At 38.4% G+C, this 19,940-nt stretch overlaps 1 protein-coding gene across 1 annotated transcript in view; it reads right to left on the bottom strand.

The window, feature by feature from the left end:
- The window catches only part of lcor.S (ligand dependent nuclear receptor corepressor S homeolog), a 75,562-nt gene extending 58,497 nt beyond the window's left edge, over positions 1 to 17,065 (bottom strand). Inside the window, 2 exon segments of the mRNA NM_001095197.1 lie at positions 5,684 to 5,749; positions 16,915 to 17,065. The gene's annotated coding sequence lies outside the window, so the exon portion shown is untranslated.
- Between the last annotated feature and the right edge of the window lie 2,875 nt (positions 17,066 to 19,940).

Below are 19,940 nucleotides of genomic sequence, written 5' to 3'. Positions count from 1 at the left end.
AACAATTTCAGAGAAACCAAAGGAGGGGGTGGGGGTAACGAGAAAAAATAAAAATTATAATAATAAATAGGGAAAAGGTTAATTTGCTCAGGACCAACAAGTACAGGGGATTCCTACTATAATGAATTAACTGCAACAAGGTTTAACCTTTTGACTATCAAAGGCATTGGCAATAAATAAAACAAGCAAACTGATAGCCTGCCAACAATGTAGCGCTTACAAGTTTAAAGTTGTGCTATAGAAATAAAAAATAAAAAAAACTTGTGCTATGTGGTGGGGGGTGGGAGAACAGATTTCCCGGAAATGTCTTTCTAGCCAATTTTGGACTACTTTGGGGAAACAAAGCACCATGATATTTTTTCCCACCAGTGATTTCAATTATAAGTGGGAAAGCATTTGCATGAGATTATTCACCTGCAGTGGAGAAGATTTATCATGAGAAGTAATCTCAACGTGTGCCATCACCCTCGGATAAAAGTCTTGCCACAAAAGTCACCCCCCTCCCCCGAAAAAAAGATATTATTTGGGAAAAAGAATCTGAGCAGTATTTTAAAACAGTACCTTATATATTCAATACGTTAATCTTCCATACAGACAGCATATTAATTTGATTGGCTGCCCCCATAATTACATAGCAGCTTATTTACATAAACTGAAGTACTTTAAATGAAAGAAGCCAATTTCTACCTGTGCAGAGTAATGCTGACATGCACAGTGATCCACTAATTTGGTCAGGTCAGCAGACAACTGGATCTCTGCCAGCACGCTGAGCAAATTGGCAAATCCAATAGCAATCATATCACATGACCCGTCAGCTTCAAAATGAATATGTTAAGTTCAGAGCGCCCCATACACAGGTCAAAAAGCTGCCGACTTTGCAAGCCTGTGTATGGCCAGCTTTTCAACTGTAGTTATAGGAATAAATGTGCTATTGTTTTGGTGTTACGGGTCCTTTAAAACTAAGCAACAAGGCAGTGAAAACCAATATTGTGACCACAAATCCTGAAAGAAAATTGCAGTGCAGACAATCAGAAATGAGTCAGCAATAGGAGGGAAGATGGATAAAAAAAATAGTAAATATATATAATATATCATCAACCAAATTGCTGCAGTCATAGGAAAGCACTGCAGGGCACTTTAAGGGCAATAGCTCTCAAAGTGATCAGGGACAGCCTTGATAAAGTCTATGCAAAGGACCCAAGAACTGTCAATCTGCCCCTTTCAGCAAAGAAAGAGAACCACAAACAGGGTTGCTGTGACTTGACATTGCTCCTGCAAAAAATGTGCCGTTACCATGATAACTGTTTTTTTTTGTGGCCTTTGACTTACTAGTTGCCACTATTTACAGTTATCAGCCTTCAACAAACTCTGTACAATAACCCAAAGACACAGCCTGATGAGAATAAAGTGTGAGACAGACCCGGCTCTTGGTTTGAAGCTTTGTATAATATCCACTATAACAAACCAACCCCTACGGGTATGGGACCTGTTATCCAGAATGCTTGGGGTCTGTAGCTTTCCATGTTTTTTTTTATCTCTAATTTGGATCTTCATACCTTAAGTCTACTAAAATCATTTAATCCTTAAAGGGGAACTCCGGCTTCCAAACCAAAATTTGATAAAGAGCCCCATATACCACAGAACCCCATAATATAACCATCAAGTTACCAGTTTCTTCAAAAGTATGAATAAATGCCATTTTCTATGCTGAATGCAGCTGCTTAACAGTTCTTCTCTTTCTGCACCATTTGAAATTTTTAAATTATGTATATTGCAAAGTTGCTTGAAATTATGTTTACTATTCAAAAAGCTTAAGTTAAGTTTTTGTGGAGTTCCCCTTTAATTAAACCCAACAAGATAGTTTGGCCTCCAATATATGTACATGGAACAGTTATAATTTGCTACACCAGTTGATTTATTTCCTAGCATTATCTTTGAAATATAAGCAGCTATTGTATGAATTAAAACTGCCTTTAATGAGACTTGGGGCTAAACAGGGCTAAAGATAAGAAATGTATCAACTGATGAATTTAGAACGGTTACAGTGTTAGCTACCACCCTCCCTGGTCAGAGCTGCTTTAGCAAGACATAAGGTGACAAATTAAACTTTAAACTTCAGTAAAAGAAAAACTCACAAATAGGTGATTTTACAAAGTCTTTATTTCTAATGAACTTTCTAAAAACAAAAGTGAAAGTGTTGGAAGGTGAACAACCTATTTAAGTAAAAATAAAAACAGAAAAGAAGAACCAGCAAGCACGCCTACTGTAAGTCCATTATACTTTTCAGCTACAAGACTTTGTAGCTTTACAGGCCAATAAAATACATTTTTATTCTCTTTATAATCTGGAGAAGGTTTGAACATGTAAGTCATAGAAAACTTCCGAAATTAGAAAAAAAAAAGTCATAACCTCGTAGATGTTTTTTACCTTTTCTCTCAGGGGATACAAATTTAGCAGAGGCATTCAATCCAAAAATTCAATTTACAGGTCATTTTAATGGCATTTTTATTGTGGGAATTCACTGTATTCAGTAAAGACAGTGGCCAACAGGTAAAGGATTTCGAATTTCTCCACTGGAAAGAATCAGCAGTTGCATAAACGTTGTGTATATGCTAATTCTATGCAAAAATAAAGTCTAATCTTCCTTGATATATTTGGACCTTTGGACCACTTAAAATATTTAACAAATGCAAAACAAAATATTCAACTTAATTGTAAAGCTATATTTTTTTTTGCTTTACGTGTATTTCTTTTTGTTCACAACAAAATATTTTATCTCCTACCCACTTATTTCCAATACATACTACCACTGAAGTGACAAAGGCCTATCAGGGATAGCCATAATTGGCAATAGGTACCAATAGGGTACCCATAGAATAGTGACAGGGTTTCAATATATCTAAAGTGCCACCCCAAGGAAACTATTTTGAGGAAGGCACTTTTTTAAAAAATAAATTTTAGAGCAATAACTATATGCATGTTGATTTAACAACATTTCTGAAACCATATGTTTCATCCAAACAACGTGTCTATTGATCTAAATGAATCTTTAACAGTCTGAAGAATACACGAATGTGTATGCCATTTGATATTTTTTCAGTAATCTGTAACAATCCTCAAGGTTATTTCAGTTCTTTAAGTGTTGCAATACTAGGAAGGAATTACTACCACAGCAACAGAGTAGGTCTGATGAAACTGGTCACACAGGATAGTCACATTCATCTAAAGCTGCTTGCACTCAAAAAGGGAGGGTCACGTTTTTTCCCCTCAAAATCTCTCTATCATATGCATTTCATAAAAAAACAGCAAGCAACTACTCAATGGAACAGTGGAAAGCTAAACACGAAAGTCCTAGATGCCGGTTATGTATACTTGCAGTGATTTTTTAAATGGATTCAAAATAGTTTTTCAAAAACGTAGCTTTTTTGCAGCGGCAGCAAAACCGAAAACCATAAAAGCAATCACACAAACATGGCACAAAAACAATCCCATCATTTTTTTTGAACAATGCTTATAATGAAGTTCCATTAATTATGGGTAAATAAAAACGGAAGTTCTCCTCGACTATAGTCACATAAGGAAATGCTGTCATACAATTAAGTAGCTGTTTAGTATTCTTATAGACTGTGTTTGATATAAAGAGGATACCTCTCTGTCTAGCCCAAATACACATCAGCCAATAGCACTGAACCAATTGGAGTTGATGTTTTGTGAGATAAATGTAGAAACAGTACAACTAAAACGGACCATATATGCCTAGTCTTAATAAGTCTGGGTAATTTAGTTTACTGTCCAAATGTCTGTCAGCCTTGGGATTAGTTGACCAATTAAACATGTATATTTCATCTGCCAACACAGCTTGTCAGTAGGTACATCAGCAAGATGAAGAGCCTGTGCTATTAGCTTAAACAAATGGAGATTTATTGTGTCCCTTTGTATGGCCAATCATACCCAACTAGTACTAAATAACTTAGTCATGTGTGACTTTAAGAGGGCATGCATGAGGTTGCCAGATTAAAGGGATACCGTCATGGTATCCAAGAAAACATCCTTTTCAAAACACATCAGTTAATAGTGCTGCTCCAGCAGAATTATGCACTGAAATCCATTTTTCAAAAGAGCAAATAGATTTTATATTTAATTTTGAAATCGGACATGGGGCTAGACATATTGTCAGTTTCCCAGCTGCCCCCAGTCATGTGACTTGTGCTCTGACAAACATCAGTCACTCTTTACTGCAAGGTGGAGTCCCCCCCCAGCAGCCCAACAACAGGACAATGGGAAGGTAACCAGATAGCAGCTCCCTAACACAGGATCTTCTGGATCTAAGAACAGCAATTTATAGTAAATGCCAAGTCCCCCTGAGACTGACTCAGTTAGTCAGTCAAGTGGGAGAAATAACAGCCTGCCAGCAAGTAGTTCCATCCTAAAGGCTTGCCACAAGTCACTTGACTGGGGCAGCTGGGAAACTGACAATATGTCTAGATTTCAAAATTAAATATAACAAAATCTATTTGCTCTTTTGAAAAATGGATTTCAGTGCAGAATTCTGCTGGAGCAGCACTATTAACTGATGCATTTAAAAAAAACATGTTTTCCTATGACAGTTTCCCTTTAAGTGTAGTAGGAAGAGAAAAACTAAAAGTTTCATTATAAACTGATCATTTGGTTTATTGTGCTGTAAAAAAAGGGAACTTTGTCTGGTGCAAAATGTCTGCCATTTAAAGCTCTTTGTGGGTATGACCCCATGCTTTACCATAGTTTTTTCCTTCTGACAACAAATAAAAAGCAAGGATTTTGAGTTTTTTTTAGCTTTCCCTTCGGCAGTTAGAAAAAAGATCTATTTATAAAGCATAGGATTTATATAACTAAGTTTATACCTGATCAGTGAAAGAGTGAGATGTAGTGAAACCAGTGTAGTCTGGGAAACACATGGAAATTTCGGCCACCCACCACTAGCTCCATGCAGATGACGTATGATACAAAAGGAAGGTTGCGGGGAGGTGTTGAAGGTTTTAGTCAGACTGCCAATGGATAATGGACAATATATGTGATGCTAATCTGCTAGAGGAATCTGCAACATTTTCGTAAAAGCTAGAGAAAACAAAACAAGAGGGAAATTACATCTCAGGTAAAAGTGTTTTGCTTTCTCTAACAACTAGGGGCAGATTTATCAAGCGTCGAATTTCAAAGTAAAAAATACTTAGAAATTTGACCATCGAATTTAAATACTTCGAATATCGAATTAGAATTTTTTTCATCGAATTTGGGTATTGTGCGGTCGAAGTAAAAACGTTTGATCGATCACAAAAATACTGTAGAAGGTCCCCATAGGCTAACATAGCACTTTCTGCAGGTTTAATTTGGCGAAGTATTGAAGTCGAAGTATTTTTTAGAGAGACAGTACTTTGATTATCGAATGGTTGAATATTCAAACTATTTTACTTCAAATCGAATTTGAAGTCGTAGTATCCTATTCGATGGTTGAAGTATCCAAAAAATAACTATAATTCCCTCAAATTCACTTTGACCCTTGATAAATCTGCCCCCTAATGTAATGAAGAAAAAGATAATCCCAATAAGACCTTTCTCCCACAGTAACAAAAAGTAGTTAATAGAAGCATCTACGTTACACATTGAATACAAGTTGTAAATTAGAGCTAGGATAACAATCAGGAAATACCTTTATATAGGCTGATATCTTCCAATAATCCAGGTCCAAACAGCCCTTCTAAAATGCTCTCAAAACCTAAAAAATAAAAAAGTAATGAAATTATACTCAAAAACATTACACAGAACAACATAGGTAAGTCAATGCGCATCTATACAATTTGGTATGAGAAGACATTTTCAAACTTTCTTTACAACTTATACAAACTGCGTTGTATAAAATGGTTTTAGACTTTACATAATGTAATTGCCTATCTTTGGTGTATTCCAAAACCCCTCTCACAAGCTAAAACATGCTCCCCAGAATGACAAGAATGAAGCAATTCTATTTCTATAACAGAAGAAACTATGATACCAAATTAAAGTTACAGGTAGAACCAGCAATAAACAAAGGAAAAAAAAAGTCTTAGCACCAGTTCACTTCAAAATCCTACTCGTTTATGTTAGGAGTGAATGTGTGATGTACAGACAATAACTCCCTTCCCATCGCAGCTTCAATTGCCAACATTAGGAGACCCATTTATCAAAGGTCGAATTTCAAATATATATACTCACAATTCGACTGGGAGGTTAAGAAAAAAATTGAATGTCTAATATTTGATCGAATAGTTCCAACCCAAAAATTTGAAACGTATTCGTTTCTTAAGAATCAAGTTTTTCTTGAAATGTCAGGAAGGCTATAAACATCTCCAAATGGCTCAACGGACCTCTGCCATTGACTTGTACATGAACTCGGCAGTCGACTCTGTAACGGTTCTAAATTGATGCATTTAGTGGTTACATTTCTGATCTTTGGCCTTGCAGAGCAGAATCCCAGAGTTTCAAAGGGCACTGTTGGGGGCAAAAGGTTTTTTTTAAATTGCCTCCCAACAGCACTAGGACACTTGCCCCCAGCCCCAGTGGCCTATCGCTAGAGGGGGCAGTTTTTATTTTTTTAAAGGAAAAAAATACCGTTTCTCCCAAACCGAGTGCGTGTTCTATTAGCCCGCATCTTCGGTTGAGGAAAATATTTTTTTCCATCAGGTGCAATATAATGGCAGCTGTTAGAATTGATACAATAGTTGCTAATATTCCACAGATACTGCTGAGAAATGTATCACCTAATTGTAGCCAATTGTAACAGTTCAGAATCCACTTAGATCAAAGAGTTGCCTGAATGATGGTCCTGTCTCTGGTGTTTCAAACTTCATACTTTTCCAATTATGGAAAAATGGTAAACAAACTTTTATGCAAATAAAATAAATAACCACTATTAAATAAAGAAGTGTATGTAAATGATTTAATAAAGTTATGTTGCTGGACATAGTATGTAGTAAATCAAGGTTTTTGCAGGTATCTGACCCACTGCAGGACTCTTCCTCAGTATAATTAGTTGCTCTTTTCAAAAAGAATAAGACTGTAGCTGGAGAAAGGGAGGAGTTAATTCATACAGGGGCTTTTCATTGTTTATTTATCTTATTGCATTGGTATGTATCAGGAAGTATAATGTGACTAATGTTTACATTAGAAATGTAGAAAATAAAGGAAATGAAAGTATGTGTGGAACAAGCCCTACTCATTACAACACTAAAGGGAAAAAAAAGGTTACTGTCCCTTTAAACCACAAATATTACACAGGTTATACAGCATTCCATTTCTTGAACTGTCACAAATGAAGAACACAAAGGAGGAGATCATAACTAGTGATGGACGAATCTGACCCATTTTGCTTCGCCAAAAATTTGTGAAACTGCTAAAATTCGCAAAAATGCATTGAAGTCTATGGTCAACAAATGCACAAGAAATTTTTGATGCGCGACAATTTTCTTCACCCATTAGAGACTATAGGCTTCATTTTCGGGTGAAACTCGTCGAAACATTTCACTCATCGATAATCATAAGCAACAATGTGGGTCATTTATCAGCACTGGGCAGTTACTCATAGCAACCAATCAAAATGTTGCATTCATTATTCTGCCTGCATATGCCTGAAAAAAAGCCAAGCACTGATTGGTGGCTATAAGTTACTGCAGATGGGCATGCAAATTTGCCCAGTGTTGATAAATGAGCCCCATTGTTTAGAATCTCCAATTTTTGGGAAATCTGAATATGAGACCGCTTGGGAGAAGATGGCGCCTGTGAGCTCCGTGGACAGGACCTGCGCAGAGGGGTAAGTATCAAGTTAGAGGCTTTTTCCCGGCGGGACAGGTAGGCCAGGGGGGAGGAGGGGCAACACAGGGGAGGGTTTTTGTGCCCAGGGAATTTCCTTCTCCTTTAAAGAAGCAAGGTTACATGGTTTTCTCATTTTGACAGTTAGCCCTAAAGAGACAAACAAACATAACAGTGTGGAGAGTTAACATAATGCAAAGTCTGAATGCTTCCACATGTTATACCTTTTTCACCAATGTTTAGCAGTGGGTGCTATTCCCAGATTTTACATCTTGTTCACATGTAGTTCATGATCTTCCTTAAAGGAGAAGGAAAGGTTAAAACTAAGTAAGCCTTATCAGAAAGGTCCATCTAAATATACCAGTAAACCCCCCAAAGTAATGTTGCTCTGAGTCCCCTGTCAAAAGAAACACTGCATTTCTTTCCTTCTATTGTGTACACATGGGCTTCTGTATCAGACTTCCTGCCTTCAGCTTAAACCTCATTGCCCTGGGCAAAAGCATGCTCAGTTTGCTCCTCTCCCCCCACCCCCTCCCTTTTCTACTGTAATCTGAGCCCAGAGCAGGGAGAGACTCAGGCAGGAAGTGATGTCACACCACATTAATACTGCAGCTCCTATCCTAAACAAACAGAGAGTTTCTAGAGCTTTTTACTCAGGTATGGTAAAACATTCTACAGAATAAATATAGCATTCTAGATTGCACTATTGCAGCTAATCTATTGGCAATAAAATGCCTCTGTAGCTTTCCTTCTCCTTTAAAACGTCTATTAGTCCTTTCTACATTCTCTTATTGGAAATAAAGTTGTCGAGAATTGGTTTGCATTTCCTGTGGCCATCTAACCAAGCACTGTGATTGGTTGTACACCTAATGTAAGGGCAGTGAGTAGCAGTCTTCCCAAATGTAGGTCATCGGGTACACTGTGTACTGCTTAAACCTATCCATTAACACAGTAAAAAATGGAGCTTCTAAGAAAAACAGATTTCTGTGCTTGATTCCTAGAGTACTTAAATCTTAAATTGATCTGTAATAAGACAGCACCTTGCACTTGAACTAAGATATAATTAATTCTTATTAAAGTTATAACATCTCTATTGGGTATATTTAATGTTTAAATAGATTTTTTTAGTAAACATAGTATGGTGATCAAAATTATGGTTCGATTATACAGAAATCCCCAGATCCTGAGCATTCTGGATGAAAGATCCCATCACTGTACTGCAAATAACAGTTAGTGGATTTTAAATAGCTTAGGGTTAAGGATGAGCCTAAAAAAAAAAAAAAAAAAAAAAACGTTGCACGGTTTGAAGTGTGGATCAAAAAAGTCCACTGCAATCAATGGGCATTTGAAGAATGTTTTACAGTTGTGCAAAAATTCAGTGAAACGAAAATGGGTCACATTCACCCATCTCTGATCTCTAACACCTTTCCCGTTTATAACTGTTGTATTCGAACAGATGCCTTTAATGGAACTCAGGGCTTCTGCTCAGTTAAAGAGTCGGCTACCCCCCTCCCCACAGCTTTAAGGTGAAAAAATTAACTTTACACTTCAATATTAGAGAAACGGTCACAAATAGAAAGTAACTGGAAAAAGTTTTTACTTCTGGTGAACTATCTGAAACCAGCTGAACTGAAAAAAAGTGTTTGAAGGTGAACAACTGTGGTGCTCAGGACATCTGTGGGCCCTAAATTTTCATGTGCAAAACAAGATTTGGCACCTTAAAGTGGGGTATTTGTTGCAGGTCCACAACTGCTATGGATAATGTATCTATGACATTTATGTTAAAGTAAGGCTAATGGCAATGATATGCACTGTCACAACTGTTTGCAGACTAAGTCTAGTGCAAGTCAATGGGGGGGGGGCACATTTGGTGCAATACATTTGAGTCACTTTAAAATGAGCTGTGCCCCATTAGGCTAGCATGGATTAGAATATGCAGTAAAATGTTAACAGCTCTGCTGAATAGCATGGATCAGAATTTAGCACTGACATTCATAGAAGTTTGGCTGTTTATGACCAGGATTGAGCATACTTGTCAAACAACACGAATTTTGTAAATTGCATGTTAAGGCCCCCATACACGGGCCTATAGAAGCTCCTGACAGACCCGAGTCGGCAGCTTATTGACCCGTGTGTGGGCCATCCTACAGGCTTCCCCGATCGATATCTGGTCATAAATCGGGCAGATGTCAATCGGGCAGAAAATCCAGTCGGAATGCGGCCACATCTGTGCGTTGATCCGACTGACCATATTGGCTGCAGTATGATCTGATCATTGGGCCCTAGGGGCATATCAGGGAGAGATCCGCTCGTCTGGCTAAAGGTGGCCATACACGGGCAGATAAAGCTGCCGATATCGGTCGTTTGGACCAATTTGACAGCTTATCTGCCCGTTTATGGGGGCTTCCGATGGGTCTTCCCGATCAATATTTGGCCACGATATCGATCGGGAAGGTTTGATTTTTAACCAACCGACCCGTCGGAGCCCCTTGGCGCATCGTAATTCGATCATTCGCCCATACGGCCGAACGTTCGAATTACCCCCAATATAGCCATGCCGTTAGTGGCATATTGGGGAAAGATCCGCTCGTTTGGCAATGTCGCCAAACGAGCGGATCTTTGAGTCTATGGCCACCTTAAATTGCCAAATGAGCAGATCTCTAAGTCTATGGCCACCTTAAGAGTAAAGGCCCCACGCTAAAGGCATTATCTCTCCACAGCTGATAAAGCTGAAAAAAAGTCATCCACAAACAGATTGCTGAGGTAGCTCACGGTTAAATTATGCCGTCTCCTTACCAAATTAATTTGCAGTCAGATTCAGTCTTTTTTTTTTTAAGGTCACTAAAGAGAAAAAAAAATCTATAAGCTACAGTTTATTGTTACTGTCACTTGTTAAGACGTATCTTTCTATTCAGGCCCTCTCCTAGTTATATTATCATTAAATACCAATTCCTGGTTGCTAAGGTGAATTTAACCTTAGCATTTGGATACCTGCTGAAACTGCAAATGTAGAATGAGCTCTCATATATGCTATTCAAAAACCATAAAAATGAAATCCAACAGTAATATGTCTCATCACGGTCTAGATCAGTGATCCTCAACAAGTGGCTTATCCAAACAGAGCAGCACTGTGGGTTATTAAATTCTCATAGGGTCTACCCAAAAAAAAAAAAATCAAAGCCCTTATTTGGCACCCAGAGGGACTTTTGAGGTATGTGTTGCTCCACAAATATTAAAATTTGAATGCAGCTAACATGATTAAAAAAAAGTTGGGGGCCCCCTGGTCTAGATAAGAAATACCAATCTGAAGGTGATGGGACCCCTTTTAAGAGTCTTTAAAAACACAACATACCCAAAATCTTTTTAAGTCTGAAAAGATTTTTAATAAAGTCAGATACGAGGGAAATTTAGTAAAAACTGGCCAAATATCATCAGCCCATAGATGGCCCATTTTACTCTTCTGCAACTAATGCATAAGTTACTGCATAAATCTAATTAAAAACAATTTTGCTTATTGATATGGCAGGCCATATCCAACATGAAGGGGGTTAATCATGCCAGATGATTGTACAGGTATAGGATCAGTTATCTGAAAACCCATTATCCAAAAAGCTCTGAATTACAGAAAGGCTGTCTGCCATAGACTCCATTATAATTAACGTATCCCAATTTTTAAGAATGATTTCCTTTTTCTCTGTAATAATAACTCAGTACCTTGTGCTTGATCCAAAGCAAGATATAATTAATCCTAACTGAAAGCAAAATCACCCCATTCAGGTTATTTTATGTTTACATTATTTTCTAGTAGACTTAAAATATGAAGATCCAAATTAGAGAAAGATCAGTTAGCTGGAAATCCTCAGGTCCGAGCATTCTCGATAAGTCCCATACCTGTATTAAAAGGTTAAATAAGGTATAAACAAGCACAATTGTTTTGAGGCATAAACTGAAATATGGATTCTTGTGTTAGTATTAGTTAAGTATACAAGGAGATTAAGGAGTAGAGTTCTTCAAACCAATTCAAATTAGCCATCTGCCACGCAAAAGTTTTTTCATTTTAAACACCAATTGTTGTCTGTGATATTAATTCAAGTTCATGTTGTTGGTCTACTACAGGTATGACATGCTATGTCTAGAAAGTCATTACCCAAAAAGACTCCAAATTAGGGGAAGGCCATCTCCCAGAGTTAAATTGTAAAGGGGTTGGTTTAGCGTTAAATAAATGAGGTATGAAAGGTAGAAAGTCAGAAAAAAGAAGCAAATAATTTTAAAAAACTATAAAAAATAAAAAATGAAGGCTTAGAATGAGCCATTATATAACATACTAAAAAGGTGAACCACTTTAAGCAAAAAAAAAAATATTTTTTTTTTGTTTTAAAAACAATGACCTTTTTCTATGTAGTGGTAAACTTATCTTGAACGTGATTCAAGCTAACCGCCATAGGTCCATATTAGGGGAAAATCCTACTGGGTCTATTTAACGTTTAAATGATTTTTAGCAGACTTGAGTTATGGTGATCCAAATTACAGAGAAATTGCTTATCTGCAAAAACCCAGTCCCAAGTATTGCAAATAACAGATCATATACCTGTGAAGCCAATTAAAAATATTTGCACCCAAGCTTAATGCATCACACACAATCTTCTACCCAATTATTAATTACATTACAATTATTTATCAAAGGTCGAATTACTCTTATTCGAATGCACTCAACTCGAATGGTAGGTTATTTATGAAAAAACTGGAACGTCTAATATTCAAATAGTCCCGACCTGATAATTTGAATCAAATTCAAATCGTGTTTTCCACCGAAAAAAAAAAAAAAAACTTGTCAAAACTTGAAAAATGTCAGAAAGGCAATTAACATGTTCAAATAGTTCAACTGTCCTCTACCATTGACTTGTAAATGAACTCGGCAGGTTTTAGGTGGCGAATATTCGAATTAGAACGGTTTTCAGGGTCAAGATGTGAAAAATGTCACAGAATTTACATTTGAGTTGGTGCTTTTAAAATTCGAATTTGTTGCGTTGACAATTTGTTCTCGAAAATTTGAATTCTAATTTATCATTCAAAATTAAGACTAAAAACAATTTATAAAAAGGTGCGAAATTATCCATGGAAGTAAGAGTTTTCCACCGAACAAAAAACTTGTCAAAACTTGAAAAATGTCAGAAAGGCAATTAACATGTTCAAATAGTTCAACTGACCTTTATCATTGACTTGTTAATGAACTCGGCCGGTTTTAGGCGAATATTCCAGTTAGAACGGTTTTCAGGGTCAAGGTGTGAAAAATCTCACATTAGAATTTACATTTGAGTTGGTGCTTTTAAAATTCGAATGTGTTGCGTTGACAATTTTTTCTCGAAAATTTGAATTCAAATTTATCATTCAAAATTAAGACTCAAAACAATTTATAAAAAGGTGCGAAACTATCCATGGAAGTACCAGTGCTTTCTATGAAGCTGATCACATGTATATGGGACATTTTGCTACCCAGATAATTTAACAATGTTAAAAAATCCCTTTAAGAGACACATATTCAACTCCCCCCCAAAAAAACGTATCTGTTAATGCTTGTGTTCTGTACAAATTCATACTAGGAATAAACTCAAGAGAGTTATACTATAAACCAGTTAAGCAGGGTGTGCCATACAGTCATAAAGATTAAAAACAGGGGGTTGTCAATATAACTAAACTTCAGTCTCAAAGTACAAGTTTCACACAAAATGTTAATGTGACAATCTATACAGGGTTTGCACTGTAAGGCTTTTCAGTCAACATGAAGACATTAATTAAATAAATTAATATAGTTAAAAGAATGAACAAGAATGTGCGGTTAAAGGGGCAATTCCAAGAGATGCTGAATTAATTCAGCTGGATGCCAAGTCTATAATGGAACAATGAACTACACAAAAAATAAAAATACAGATGAAACCATTACCAGTTTTCTCCTGTAGGACCCACTTTACATATAGTTTGTGTATCTTTTAACAGGTTTTTATGCATGTAGGTTTAACGCACACACCTATTTACTGTACAGCTCTGTGGAATGTTGATGCTTTAGAAATGTGTTTAGAATAAAATAACCTAGTTAGAATATAATTGCTTTGTTGCCAAAAAGGTGACTAGGAGGGTCAGATATAATTCATAGCTCACATATTGGATAAAATCAAAGGATACAAGAAATCCATAACTTTGTATTCGGCTGATTACTAAACAGCATCCTAATTTTGCATATACAAACTTGAGAAAAACACAATCACTGCATCATGTGCAAACCACTTTAAAGTCACGTGACAATGGGGTGCATGTTTCTGCACAACAGAAAGGCATATTTATTAACATTCAAATGAAATTTCAAATTCAGTAAATTTTAAAAAAAAAATGCGTCATTTAAGAACACACACACTAAACATAAAAATAATTGCTTACATGTGTCAAACAAACTGCAATGCAGTGAAATCACATTCTAACCTTTATTTTTATTGAATCTGGCAAAATTCAAATTAGTCCTTGCAAACTCAAAAAAATTGAGAATACAACTGCTATTGACTGCGATCTAAGGAAACCCTAGAAAACATTAACCAATGTTTCAAGACTGGTATTCATAATCTAGTTTACAGGCAGTAGATTTGGCTGCCCAACCCTAAAAAATATTAAACATTACAGAACATGTCCACTCTCTGCTTCCAGGGAGGACAAAGACATGTTATCACTGCATGAAATTACCTCTGAGTGACTACCAGAAAGCACAATTTACATAATGGGATCTGCTAAAACTGTGTCATGCTGGGTTTTGGCAGAAGAATAATGTTTGTGGAGGAAGTGACTTCTGGGCAAGAACACCTGAACTTGAAACAAAACTAGAGCATGACTAACAATACACAATGTTGAAAAACACACACACCAGCCCAAGCAAACATTTCAAAATGAGCAATGGTCTCATAACAATAGCTTGGGAGTCCAATAAGTGAGGAGGGGCTACAGATATTTGTGCTCTTAAAAAACAAAGCCTAAAAACTTACTTTTCTTTATTTGAAGAGGGCTTATCTATTAATGTAATGTGTAATTTCAGCCTTTTAATCTTTCCGAGCATACAGATTCAGAAGAGGGTAGAGGGAAGGGAAACAGGACCTTAGAGAGGGGGGAAAAAAAAAACATACTGTAACAGGGGAGTTTTCATCGTCCCTCACCCATCCCCCAGCAATCTGCTGCCACCAAAAGGAGATTTCATTCCTCGATCTGACTGATCCACCGTAGCTAGAGTGATCGTTGATCACGGAGTGTGAGGAAGGCTTCATCGGGAAGGACAGTAATCAGCAAAGGAGCTGAGCTAGGCCCCTCAACCCTCTCTCTCTTAGCCTCACCCCCTCCCAACCCTCCATTCAAGGGACACACACAAAAAAAAAAAAAGTGTTTGCAGAAAGAAGGGAGGGGGTTGAGGAGCAGAGCATTGAGTTTCTTTAATTAAGCCAACAGCTTAAAACACACCCAAAAATGTCATAGCTTCAAATTGAAAGCAGCCAAAAAAAATAAAAATAGTCCTGATTAGAAACGATCTCTGAACCTGAGCTGTAAATGGAAATTGCGTCCTGGAAGCAATTATCTATAAAACTCAGCAACAAATGCACTTTGCATTCGCCCGTGCCATACAGATACTAAATAAATATATATATATATATATATATATATATATATATATATATATATATATATATATATATATATATATATATATATATATATATATATATATTTCAGCTCCGAGGCTGAAACCAGGGCTGTACACTATTTGCCTTCAACCCCCTCCTTTCCCCCAAGCTGTTGTTGAAATACAGTTATCCAATGCACCAATTTACATGTCATTGTTATCCATGGACTGGGGATGTACCAAAGCTGAGCTTGCGGCTGAATCCCACCACTTTCTTTGCTGTGGTCATCAGAATGTTTAAAGGGTTTGCAATTTGTATTACTGAACCCCTAAAACAAATGTGCAGTGGCAAAACTGGGTTCAGATTTCAAGATGGTCTTTTATGGGGAGGGGGAGCTCAGCATTAGCCCGAATTCAAACATAGATTTGGTGCATCCCTGAGGTGTATGTCATGGTCACCTCCCCCCACTCAGGCTCAGTGGTACATGCCACAGACCCCTGTAGATTTGACATGACTCGTTTTTGGCCATTTCAAAGTGTCCTCGCCAACCAGGGTAAACAGACGAGCCGAGCAATAGAAAATCGCAGCTACTTGGGACAACTTCTCTTCCCAGTTAAGCGGCACAGGCTTTTTTGCCGCTCTGCTGCAACATTCAGCATGTAAACCCCCCCCCCCATTTTATTCCGGGGACGGAGGTGGGTGTGAGAAGCAACCTGGGGGCTGTGCAAGGGAGCGCGCTTTTAGATACATGCACGCGCTCCGAAAAATAAATGATTGAGGGGCGCGGCGGAAGCGAGGGCGGGAGTTTCTCTTCCCACAGGCACCGAATAACATGTAAAGTCCCAGCAACAGTAGGCGACAGTTGGCTTAGGTCTCCTGAGAGAGAACTGCACGAATAGTTGTACAATTTGCTTCTTGGGTCTGAAACTTCAAGTGAGCACGACACACACATGGTTTATTCATCTCCCGCCTAAATGTGGGCAGGATAAGGCATTGGGTAGAAACATAAGCACCAGCATCCAAATCCCCAACAGTAGGGCTTTCAGTGTGTGAACTCTGACAGGGGAGGATAAATGATGCACGCTCCCGATTTATCACTTCCCTTCCGCGCTCCCACTGAGGTACCTTCCGCAACCCCACCCCCTCCTCACGCACGCGCCTTGCCCTTAACTCTTCCTCTGCCGGCCGGGCTGGCTCCCTCGTGCGCCGCATATACACACCCACTCCAAGCAGCCGGAGCGCTAAGCACAACTGAACAACCTTCACAGGGAATGTGAGCAGAACTCTGAGGAAATGCAGTTTACGCATGAACAAAAAAAACAAAATGTCAACGCCGGTTCCGGGTTGCCTCTCTCTCCAGGTCCCTATTCACGTACTCAATATTCAAGAAAAGCCAGGCACAAGGCGGCAGCCGCGCGCTTATAAAGAATGGAAGCTTACCTACACAGTGAATAAGCTTGTGCCGCCACGAGTCAAGTTCCTGACGAAAACCGCGCCTCTCGATGGAACATTGCTGGCTCTTACACAGACCCGCCGCCATTTTCTGCTGGGCCCGCGCGAGCGCGCACCAGAACTGCCTCTCCCGCCCCAAGAACCCGCCCCCGTGACAGCGTGGAAGGCGGTCACGTGACGTCACCGCTAAACCTGGGAGTATCCATGGTGATGCTAAAATAAATCTCGGGCCGAAGGGCATAGGAGCAATGACAATGCTCACCTTGTTTGGGAAGGCCTGAGCTTCTGAGCAAAACAAAACAGTGACACTAATATTTGGGGGTTAATTGTCGCAGTAGTACTTTACATGTTATGGACGCGCAAGAGGCTAAAGAAACATAAAAAAAAACATTAATAAAGTGATTTTACTGTGGAAAGTTTGATTGTATGCGTTCGTTTGTCTACCCTGTTTCTGTCTCTCTACATTTACCTCATACTAATAGTTCTGTGTAATTATTTGCCATGTTTAAGGTTTGTGTTCTGCCTCATAAAGCGCCTTTTCCAGGTAAATAATCTGTAATTTGGATCGCCATAATTTATGCCCACTAAAAAATCATCGAAACATAAAATATCTTTGCCTCAAATAAGGATTAATTATATCATTGTTGGGATCGAGTATAAGTAGAGTTGCCACCCGGCCGGTATTTTACCGGCCTAGCAGGTAAAACACCTGCCAAGGCCGGGGCCGGTATTACAAATTTACCAGCAATGCAATTGCCAGTAATTTGTAATACCCTTTAAAAAAAGCCCCTGGCCTGCCCCCAATTCGCAAAGAATTTACCTTTTTTCCAGCTGTGCGATGTTGCTCCGCCCCTTTTGCGGCAAGCCGCATAGCGTCACGGGCCACCCCCTTTTAGCGTCACAGGCCCCACTGCCCAGTAAAATTTTTTAATAAAGGTGGCAACCCTAAGTATAAGGTACTGCTTTATTATTACAGAAAAAAAGGAAATCATTTTTAAAAATTTGAATGATTAAAATGGAGTCTAATGGTGATGACCTTCCTGTAATTTGGAAGTTTCTGGATAACGAATTTCTGGATAACATATCCTATACCTGTATATTGATCTTTCATTTTATTTTTATACTGTACAAGGGGGCCAGCCCTTTCACAAATATGCATATTTAAATATAGAGGAGGCAGTGCCTGGGCCAAGCCGACCGGGCGCTGTAGGCGACCCAGCCGGCCACCGCGTTCCCCTCTGTGCTTACTCGCGCGGACGTGCACGCTCCACATGCACAGAACGCCAGAGGGGAGGGTGTTAGAAGAGTGGATGGAGGCAGGGGAAATAGACTGAGGGGAGGAGAGAGGCGGGAAAGCGATTGAGGGGAGAGAGGCGGGGAAAGTGACTGAGGGGAGACGGGGTAAAGCGTTTGAGGGGAGGGAGGTGGGGAGGAGCGCCGGAGGGGTGGGAGGTGTGGAAAGCAGCGAACATGGACTGGGGGTAGGCAAAAGTCAGGTACCCCCCTTTCGTTGCGCCCTAGGCAGGTTCCTCTTCTGTCTACCCCTAGTTCCGGCCCTGAGAGGAGGACTACTTGTAAGGAATTTGCACTTCATAAATTGATATCCAGTTGCTCAAAACTGCAGAACTGAGTGTGCTCAATACAACTCCATTTTGTCTTCTTGGTATTTTGTGCTATCCAGACATGCCACTAACGTTGCCCAGTCCATTTTGAGATCTCTATGTAATTATTTTTTCCACCTTTGTGTTTTTCCACTGCAGACAAAAGAATTATGTGAATACCGTAGCATTCAATTTCTACAATCTTCTAGTAGGACTGGTGGATTTTTATTGCTTTTGTTATTATTTTGTGTACAACGTCCAATATTTGAGGCCAGAATTGTAGCTATAAGTGTTGATGTTTTATATTTTGCCTTTCTCTGTCAGATTAGCAAATTAATTTGACAATACTGGCAAATGCCTTCAGGTGATTGTTTGGAAACAGGTCCGCACACACTCAATTGAATTCAGTCAGGGAATAGACCCCTTTTATTAAGAAACTATCATTTCTGGTGGCATAATAAAAGGGTTATATCCCCGACTGCATTCAATTGAGTGTGTGCAGATCTGTTTCCAAATAATTGCTGTTGCTAGGGGACCCGGCCGGGCCTACGGATGATCATCACCACCATTGCAATGGGAGTACAGGTGTGCAGCAGAATTGTATTGAAATGCATTCAGGTACAATAGCATTAAATAAACAAAATGCAGATAGGTATTAATGTATCTTTATTATGGATTAGCCAAATAAACCCTGGTAGTAGCATAGCATGCAATGCTGAAACAATCTCATTTGTATGAGTTGGAAGCATTTGAAGTTCTAGAAGTCTCTGAAGAGTCAACATATTGTTATGGTTAGAATTTGAGTGAAATATACATCATTAGTGTCTTCTTTGATACATTTTTGTTGATTTCTGGAAAATCTTGAGTGATGCGTATTTTCATTCAGTAAAGTATTTAATGCCCCCAGGTCCATCTCTTCTAAATAAATTTTTTTCTTTGTGTCCAGGAAGAATGGTCTATTCTCACGTCACACATAACTATTTGTATTTGCTACTTGGAGTTTACTTGTTTCCTATGGGAAACATCACATTTTTCTACATAAATTATTAGTCTTTACCATCTAGAAAACCAATTTTAGTCAAATTCAGGCATCTGCTGTATACCTCCATGTGGCAATGTGTAAATATGTTATATGGTTCATAGTACATTGTTCTTGGATATGTTGTGGTTACCTTATGGTTTACTGAGGGCTGCTACATATCTAATATATATGTTTTGGTAATCATTGACATATATTAAAAATTTCTTTAAAAATACTCTTTTTTTTTTTAAACATTTTAATAATACATCAAATACAATAATGCTAAAACTGAAAAGAACAGGGGAAAAAACTATTTTGGATACCGACATGGTTTAAATAAAGTTTCTAAAAAAGAAGTTAGTGATTGAAGTTGTGAGAGCCACAAAAGGCTAATGC

This window comes from Xenopus laevis, chromosome 7S (genome assembly GCF_017654675.1).
Source record: "Xenopus laevis strain J_2021 chromosome 7S, Xenopus_laevis_v10.1, whole genome shotgun sequence".
Classification (NCBI taxonomy): Eukaryota; Metazoa; Chordata; class Amphibia; order Anura; family Pipidae; genus Xenopus; species Xenopus laevis.
Note: the sequence above shows the minus strand (reverse complement) of the source record. Positions and strands in the feature narration are given on the sequence as shown.